The sequence below is a fragment of the Drosophila eugracilis genome, unplaced genomic scaffold (genome assembly GCF_018153835.1).
Source record: "Drosophila eugracilis isolate 14026-0451.02 unplaced genomic scaffold, ASM1815383v1 contig_1443, whole genome shotgun sequence".
NCBI classification, from domain to species: Eukaryota; Metazoa; Arthropoda; class Insecta; order Diptera; family Drosophilidae; genus Drosophila; species Drosophila eugracilis.
Window position 1 is genome coordinate 1 of NW_024572251.1, and position 9,164 is coordinate 9,164.

The 9,164-nt window shown below is 44.7% G+C and overlaps 4 pseudogenes; 3 read left to right on the plus strand and 1 right to left on the minus strand.

Moving 5' to 3' along the window:
• Nucleotides 1-8: 8 nt before the first annotated feature.
• On the plus strand, nucleotides 9-1,048 carry LOC121530399 (annotated as a pseudogene).
• Nucleotides 1,049-1,237: 189 nt separating this feature from the next.
• Nucleotides 1,238-2,296, plus strand: LOC121530404 (annotated as a pseudogene).
• Nucleotides 2,297-3,606: 1,310 nt separating this feature from the next.
• Nucleotides 3,607-6,223, plus strand: LOC121530400 (annotated as a pseudogene).
• A 994-nt stretch (nucleotides 6,224-7,217) lies between these two features.
• On the minus strand, nucleotides 7,218-7,685 carry LOC121530401 (annotated as a pseudogene).
• Nucleotides 7,686-9,164: the final 1,479 nt, after the last annotated feature.

Consider the following 9,164-nt stretch of genomic DNA (forward strand, 5'->3'; position numbering starts at 1 on the left):
GGTGCGGAGAACTGGCTCCCGATCTCAGTGGTCGCGATGTCACGATTGTTGGTCAGGCACAGCGTCGCTGTAGATGTGGCCGGGGTGCTCCTTAAGTCCACTGGATACCCTAAAAAAAGTAAGTGCATTTTATTAAGCAAAGTAAGCAATAATAATTGTTTTTTCTTATTCCCACAGACCACCTTTCACAACGGAGCAGCCTCGGAAGCCCTATCTCGGCGAAGTAAGTAGATCGAGTGCATCTAGTGGGAAGACGTGGTCCCCTGCAGGCCGCTTTTACCATTAAGGAGCTCCGGGAGATGCTCAAACTTCCAAATGCGGAAACTCGCTGGCGAACTGATGATTTTTCAGGTAAGAGACAATATTTCTTCTAGGTTTTACTGGCTAAAGAAGTCCCATATTTAGGCATTGATCTCCAGTTGGATAAACTACAGCGACCACGGCAAGAGACTCACCGAACTGATGCTCAGAGTTTAAAGGAGCAGGGCAGGTCCTCTGGCTCCAAACAGTTCCTTCCCCTATTCCTGCGAGCTCCAAAGGCTAAACCCTGGGAAATGGAGTTTTCTGTCACAGAACTTCACCAGGAATCAGCTGTGGCTACAAGTTCCACGGAGCGTCTTCCTTCGCATCTAATCCTACGCAGCATTGGTTACAATCCAGTTGCGTGGATTCAGGAATCAACTTTTTGACAATCGACGCGGTCGGAGTTCCGGCATTGACGGTCGCGTTCTCAAGGATGATCATTCGGGAAAAGTGGATCCCGGACTCTCTATGTGGCCCGGTTGGCTAGGGCTATGGACCCACCATGGCGTGACCACACCATGAATGGCGCTTTTGCAGTGGCCAAAAAGCATTTGTGATGATATAACCACGAAAGTTGTGGACACCACTTCAATGAAACCGGGATATGACTCAGATGGCAAAAGAGTAGTTTCATGGGATGGTTGGCGACGTATTAACGAATTTGAGTGTGAGGCGGGTAAGTCCAAGGGAAAGCCCCGTGAGAAGATCGTTAGTAGAGAATATGCTGCAAGTGGCGGGTGTCTGATGCCAGGATTTCATGGGTTTTGGTCGACAATAGGTGTTTTTAGAACCATTTTTTGGATAACTTTTATTTATCTGTCATTTGTAGTCCTTTGTTTTTCATTGTATATATAAAAACCTTAAATAAAACACATGAAAATCTCTTAATTATTGTTTCTAAATTATTTGTGAAAGTTAAATTATAGTTAGTAAAATGGACCACGCTATACTTGCCGGAGCCGCATTTTGGTGCCAGGGTAAAAGAAAGCTTTTACTTTTGTATCCTTATTGTTTGATATATCATTATTGCGATGTCCACAGGTACACAGGTCATTGTGCTCAGAATCGGGGACAGAGTGGGTCCGAACCTATGGTCGTCAGACACACAAGTTACTTATAGATCCCTGTATTTACCATGCCCCGGAACTGATTGTAGCACCTATTCATGCCAAGCATGGGCTTAAAGATTACCCCACAGCACAAGAGCTGAAGATACTGCGCACTCGTGAGCAGTTAGTGGACTCCGTTTACAGACATCCAATTATACCAGGATACACGCTGGCTTTGTGCCAAATATAGTGAGTCAAATTGGAAAGCGTTACGTGGCCGCCGCATCGCAGGTGCTTGGAAAACAAATCACGAGACCTGATAAGGTGGTACCGCTGCGAGAATCCGGACAGCTTAGGCACCGGGACCTGCTGGAAAGTGGGGAACGGTTTTGTTTGAAAGAAAAATCAACGAGAGCTGCTGCCGATCCCTACTACCGCTCCCCTTTAATTCCGGTCACCGGGTATCCAAGGGGTATCAAGGACGAGGTCTGTCCTCCTAGCGCCGAGAAGCTTTGCTACAGCAAAGTTCACATCGCTTACGCATTTCCTTGAGTTGAGGATGCGGAACAAATTTATTATTAATGGATACGCCGGACATATCCCCTATGTCCTGTTACCCGTTTCGGGAGTCCAACAAGGTCCTTACCAGCCGGGCGCTCTGCAGCTTCTCGGATTATATGTACAAGCAAAACGAGATAAGTGGTGTTGTGGCCAGGACCTAAACCGGCCGGCCATAACTTTGTATCCACCTGTTGAGCTTTGTAGTCTATCACTTCGACAACGGAATGTCCCAATTATGCGAGGGTCACGTTCCTGGGGAGACTTACAAGTTTTGGACGGACGTGCCACGCCCGAAGACTACTATGATGCCAAGCGGTGGCTGGAGGTGCACAAGAAATCTCACCGTGCTCCCGGAGGTGGCCAACATGGATTACGCCTACTAACTCAATCTAAGGGTATTCCCCTCTGGATCGTTTTTAAAATGTAACGCTTTCGCAGAGCGCCACTCCCGCAGCGGTTATTGGAGCATTTAATGTCTATGTAATTACATCGTGGCGATTGTTGTGATGTATCGATACAACAACAACATCCCCAGCTCTCTATCTACCGTCGTTTGTGCAACAAATAAATAAGTTTTAATTATTTGTGCACCTCTAAATGTACGAATTGTGATTAATGCCGTGATCAACTGCAGTGCAGTGCCTCCTATGATCGGCACAAATGTAAATTCAGTCTTTGTTCGGGCAGTATAAAAGGACTCAAAGTGAAGTGTCCACAAAACGCCAAACGAAAAAATCTTAAAATCAATTCGAACAATTCAAACACACACACGTAGTGCCGTACCGTTCACACCGCTGTGCGGCGCAGTACCGCAGTGCGTGCGAGCCCCGAAGGCTCTTCCGGCTTTGTCTTCTCCAGAGCTCTATCCTCCCATTTGTTTAACTTCCCTCTCTTCCAAGTGGTGAGTTGAATGCCGATTATGCACCCTGCACGCGTCGTGCCGAGCTTCTGTATTGCAATACTTAAATGCACTGCCGCAAACAGGCCGAAACAGGAACATCCTAAGAAACACATACCCCTATCTAAAGAGATCCATATCAGACCCCCATCTCTAAATATTTTTCAACTAGGATTTATGGGCCGGGCACTTGCACGGTGTGCACCCCAGGTCACTAACAAGTCGGTGCGACCCCAGCTGCTGTCGACTTGTTTATTAAGAGCGAACAAACGAATAAAAATAAAAAAAAAATATATATGTAATTTGTTGTAGCAGGTGAGATTTACGACTGTATGTTGGGTTCGGAGAGGAGAGAACTCTTCGTATTGAGAACGGGGGCGAATAGGAAACCGTGAAAAACCGCCAAAATGGGTTGAGTTCTTTTTGCATCGATTTTCCCGGCCGGAAGGAGAAAATTTAAAAAATTCGAATGTAACGGCTGGAAAAATGATATAAAAACGAAATCTTTCTTTTAATAATGGTATAACCAATATACAGGTGAAATTCTCTTAATCAATCCCACAAAACTAGAAAACAATTTTTGTAAATGCAGTGCCCATAAACTGTTCTATACTGATTATATCGAATTCCATAACTGGAACATTCTTAAAATGAATTGTTTTTTTTTTTTTTTTAAGTTCTGTATGAAATTTTAACAGCAATAGCAATAAGCAATAAGGCAATGATAAAAACAGTGTAAATCAAGTATTAACGTTTGTACTCTTTTTTTCAATTGCAGAAGAGTGAGTGGGAGTGATGAGCGAATCTCTGTCTCTCAAGTGGACGGAGGCCTTGGCGTCCGATGAAGATGGGCGTAAAAGAGAAAGCCGAAGCATCTATTGTTATAAGGTACGGCTTATCGGATCGGCTATAGAAGTACAAACCAGAAGATATTATTGGATAACAGCAAATGCAGAGTGACCGGTGGGATAAGGATAAGTCAGCCACGGTGGATATAAACACTCTCACTCCCTCCTACGCCCTCGCAAACACCCCCACACCTGCTGGCCGCCGAAACTGCCACATCGGGAACCACGGCAGCTCGCTACTGGAAACATCTTGTCGCCGCCCAAATCAGAAACCCAAACGGATGAGTTCTAAACACGGCAACATCAACGTCCTGCTCCCCGGCCTCCGCTGAGGGTCAGCGATCCCCTGCGGCAGAGCAACAGTCAACGGTACCTCAACCGCCACAGGAGCAGGCACAACCCATACGGCGGTCAATTGCTCCATACCAAAGCGGGAAAGCCTCTTTCCTCTACAACGCTTAGCGGCAAAAAGCCGAGTAAAGCAGCCACTACATCCCCTCGCGCCTCCAGATCCCGCGCAAACCCAAGACGTTACCCATGTATCGAAAAAGCGAAATTAGTGACAATAAAATGGGTATCAAGCTGTGCATCAAGAAACTCCGATGCCGGAGATGGCGCACTTGCTGGTGCCACATCTCCGCCTGTTGCAGTTCCTGCAGTCTCAAAACTGGCGCGGAAGCGCGTCCGCAAACCAAAGCAACAGGACAGCGATGAGTAGCGGAATATGAGCCGCGAAAGAGAAAAAAAGGGAGGGAAGTGGTGGAGAAAAAGAAGGTTTCCACCGTGTTCGATGCCGATGCGGCTGCCGAGCCTATCGGGCAGAGTGTCTGGGGTCCCAAAAGCTGCCAGAGGAAGTTCTCTTTAGGGTTAGAATAAAATCAACTTACCATAAATCATGAACTGCCAATTCAAATGTAATATTTTTACAGATCTTTTTGAGACGCTGTGTGACACTCGGGTTGTTTTGCCCACCTCGCCTGCTTCGCCTCGGGCAGAGTATGCTCACTATGGCGACATTTCCCCAAGGCCCACACACTATGGCGCACCATGGATCTTACCACACATGGGTGAAAGAGAAGTATCGCATTGAACTGAAGCTCAAGTGGTTTGTGGACAACCGCCGCAGTGCCTGTACAGAGCTGAATGTTTGTGTTGAATATAGAAACTCGAACTATCACTTATTTTCGAAAATTTCCTTCTTTAGCCAATTGAAAATTGCAGACATAAATTGCTTCTTCCTTTTCCAAGTTGTCCAGCGGTTGTCCGAATCTGCTGGCATTACATTGTCTGGCTGGAAAGGTTTCACATCGGATCATCTTGACGTATTTGGTGGATAACATGCACAGGTTGCAGCGCTTAGACTTAAGTTCCATCAATGTAAGTTTTGGGTATAGTTAAAAACCTATTTCTTATGTTAATTTGTATCGCATAGGTTGAGATGAATGCCAGCAAGAGCGCTGTGGGTGTCAACTCCCTGTGCAATGCATTACAGACAATGGGCAGTCGTCTTACGCATCTCTTACTTGGCACAATCATGGAATACCGCAAATTGTCGGAATTCTTTTCGGTGAGTAGTGTAGTCTTACATCTCATTTATTTTGAGTTATTTTTGACTTCTGTTGCTTGTTACAGGACGCACTGTCCGAATCTAACGTTATTGAATCTCCCCGAACGTGACCACTCAGGCCACATCTCACGGTGTATTCCACATTGAGAAATTGCAGCGTGGCTGCCATTAAAAGTCTTGCGGGTGACAACTCCACATAACGCCGAGCATCAATGGCGGAAACTGTAAGGCGGTTGACCACATATTTTGTGAATAAACTTCATAAAACAAGCATTTTCAGATGGACTCTCCCGGCTTCCAGATCTGGAAGAACTGTCTGGGCTGTGTCTTTAACAGATGAATCGCGCATCATTAGCGACGATCACCTGCAACGCATCCTGAAGAGCAGTTCCAAGCTGAAGCTACTTGACGTGGGTGCGTAACTGCACACGTCTAACACACGAGAGCCTTATCCGCCTACCAGCATGGGATATCAAGCATTTATTCCTGTCAGGTTGTTCAGTTACCCGGGATATGGGGTGAGTTTTATTATTTTACTTTTATATTAAAAAATGCAACTTGGTCACAAGTTTATCAAACGTAGATCTGACTGGAACTTATTGCATCCAAATGGGCGCACAGTCTCATAGAACTAGATTTAGCTTGGGCAAATATGCAACAGCCCATAGATAATGCTCCCTTCGTGCCCTCGCTGTAAAGGGTGGGAGTCCCTCATGGCGTGAGTATATAATGAAAATGTTTAGCATTGTGCGCTCATAAAACACTCTTTACGCGTTCCTTGTAGTCATTTAAATTTGGTGCGGCTCGTCCGTTTCCGATGAGGCGGTGAAGGAAATACTGACGAATTGTCGAAAGATGAGCTCCATAAACTCCGGCATCAAGCCGTGGGCTACCGCGTGGTGCTGTCAAACGTCTGATGCAAGTGACCACAGGAGCTGGGCGAACTGGGTGAGAAGTTCTGGGGGTGCAGCTGAAGAACAGCAGTGGGAGCAACTAATCCAGTCAGTGGGCGAGTCCACACATCGGTTTTATTGTTGATCAAGGCGCCAAGCTTTCAAATGTAATTTATAATTGTTAAAGATCCTTGCGCCAAAGGCCCAAGCGCTTTGTTGATTTTGTAATGTAGTCCGGCAAACATATTGCAATATTTGCATATTTGGTAATCGTTTGCATCTTCCAATGTTTATCTTGTTTATAGGCCCTAGAGTGTAATTATTATTGTAATTAGATTAGTATTTCTCTTGCAAGCGGCAGCGTGAGAAACCCTCCCTTTCTGGAGGTTCCCGCATTATATGCAGAGTGCAACCTTGTAACGTAATATGTATTCAAGGTATTTAGCTGATCGAATTTTTGCAGCGCGAAAATCATTATTTTTCGAGGACAACGTTTGCAACGATTTTCACTGAATTTTTTAATATATATGATATATATATATATATATATTTACTGATTAATTGTCAGTTAAGTCCAATCCATTGACGTTTGCCTAGGAAGTATGTAGACACGAAGAACAATAAGTTTAAAGTCTTATGATTCGCAATACAAAAACCATATATTTACGGTAAAGTAGTCGTCAATTGAAGTCGCTATGGCATTTGTAGAATGTTTTAACCCGATAGAAATGCACATTATTGGCGTTAGAGGAAACTTCCGAATGGATGTTTTTATAAACAAAAAATAACCATTAATAAAGGTAAAGCATATACACCATACATAACATAAATTAAAACAATTCAATTGTTAAGCATTATTAACAGTTAAAGACGGCAATTAAAAGGTACATTTAATTTAAAATAAACACCAGCATTTCAATCTACGCCTGTATGTCTTTAGAGCAGCAACGCACACCGATTAATCAGGTTTATTGTATAATTTTATTCAAATATGCGAGATAATATTATTGCATTACTTGCTATGTACGGCCAAGACAGCTATTACAGTACGAACCCGGTTTGGGTTCCCGGATACTTTAGTTCCTCTGATTAGATCATTTAGTTCTTCTGCAGCTTGTCCACGTCCTTGAATGTAATCGGTGCCGACCTTGACGATGGCGGCTCCTGTTCCCAGTCCTGCCAGGGTCGCCAGCAGGGGCGTTATCTTGCGGCAATGCGGACTTGATTAGCGCCCAGGCCAGAACGGATCCCACAGAGAACAGGGTGGCTCCCAAAGGGCGTAAGCTCCCCCGCTTGTTGTTCTTCCACGTCTTTTAAGTGGGGTCTGCCGTAAGATGGTGAGAGCACTGCCCCTACCGCCGAGATTAAAAAGACGTTTGTCGGGTCCTTTTTAGGCAGGATCTTGGGTACGATCTGGGGCGTTCTAACATTCACCGCTAGGGCTCCGTAGCTCCACTATTCCGGTGTCGCGGTATGTAGTAGTTGAACACATTCTCCCGGTGAAGTGGCTTTAGGCCTTCGCTTTCACATAATGCTGCAGGCATCGTTGGACTGTGTGCTGGCCATTATATCTGGTCAAAATACAATTAAATCTTCAGATCCCGCTTTCAGGTGGGGGTCGATGAGTCTTCTTCTTCTTGTTATGTAAAAAACAGGGTTGCCGCGACGCGGTGTGAGCTAAAAATAATACTGGTCTTCGCGGTCACTTGAGGGATATCAATTACTTAGGATATATTGAGTATTGTAGAGCTTTTAAATTCTTTTGGTTTCAAACAAAATTTTGTAGTATATTTTAAATATTTGTATACAATTTTTCAGAAAGGCTGATGGTGTCAAGTTGGAACCTGTTTTTAGTTTTTAAAATCGTAGTGAATCCTCATACCGTTGCAAACGCGCATTTTGAAAAGTCTGCTTTATATTCGGAAGCCAACGATTTTTTAAAGCACCGACGTAGTGAAAGGTACGAAATTATTCGTTGATTTTTATGAAATGGTGAGGCAAATAATTAGAAGGTAAAAAACTGAATATTTGGTATGCATTGTTATTGTAATCTTGCTTTGAAATGACCAGAGGCAATATTCACAAAAAAATATATTTCACATATAAAAAAAAAAATTATATGGTTTCCGGAATTAGTCGAAAGTTTTGAACAGAAAATGTCAACTCCTGTTTGAACAAAGCCGGCACAGTGTGGAATATCGAGTGGCAACACCAGCCGGCGGAGGATAGAGTGGAAGAGGGGACAGAGAAGTGGGAGGTCCGAATGGGAGAGACAGAGAGCGAAATAGGTGCGAAAATTTTGCTAGTTGGCTGAAATTCCTAAATTTCGGGGATTCGCAAAAGTAAATATCATCTCTGCCGCAAAGGAAACCTCGATAAATGTGCGATCCCGCGAGAAAAGAATGAGCCAACACCAGCTCTTGAAGCACTCCAGGTTAGAGATATCGCTTGATTTCCACAGTGCATCATATCCGTGGTCGACATGTTGACGCACAAAACTTGTCAGGGCTTACCGTAATGAAAAATGCAGGTGGAGTGCTCTAATGGAAACGGGCAGTAGAGAAACTGAAGGCTGAAACCCAAACTAATTCAATTAAACCACCGGACGACAGGTTTCCTTTGTGATACGGGATGCCGAGGAGAAACAGCGACCGGAATGGCGTCAATGCACTTGCAGCTGGACGCCAATAACGAAAAATTGTACTCCGCCGGGCGTGACGCCATTAATAATTTATGGAACACACGTACAGAATCCAGTGAAAAGTACGCACAGTCGATGGAGCACCCCAACGACTGGGTCAATGACATAGTGCTCTGTTGCAACGGGCGGAACTGTGAGTTGCTTCAAAGGTCAGGTTATACATTCAACTTTTATCAAATCTTTCGGATGTTTAGTAATAAGCGCCAGCTGTGATACCACGGTAAGGTAGCCAGAACGCCCAGAAGGGCTTCTGCATGTCCACCCTGCGCACACATCACTGATATGTACAAGCCCTGGCCTACGCCAAGGATCAGGAGCAGGTGGCTAGCGCCGGACTGGACAAA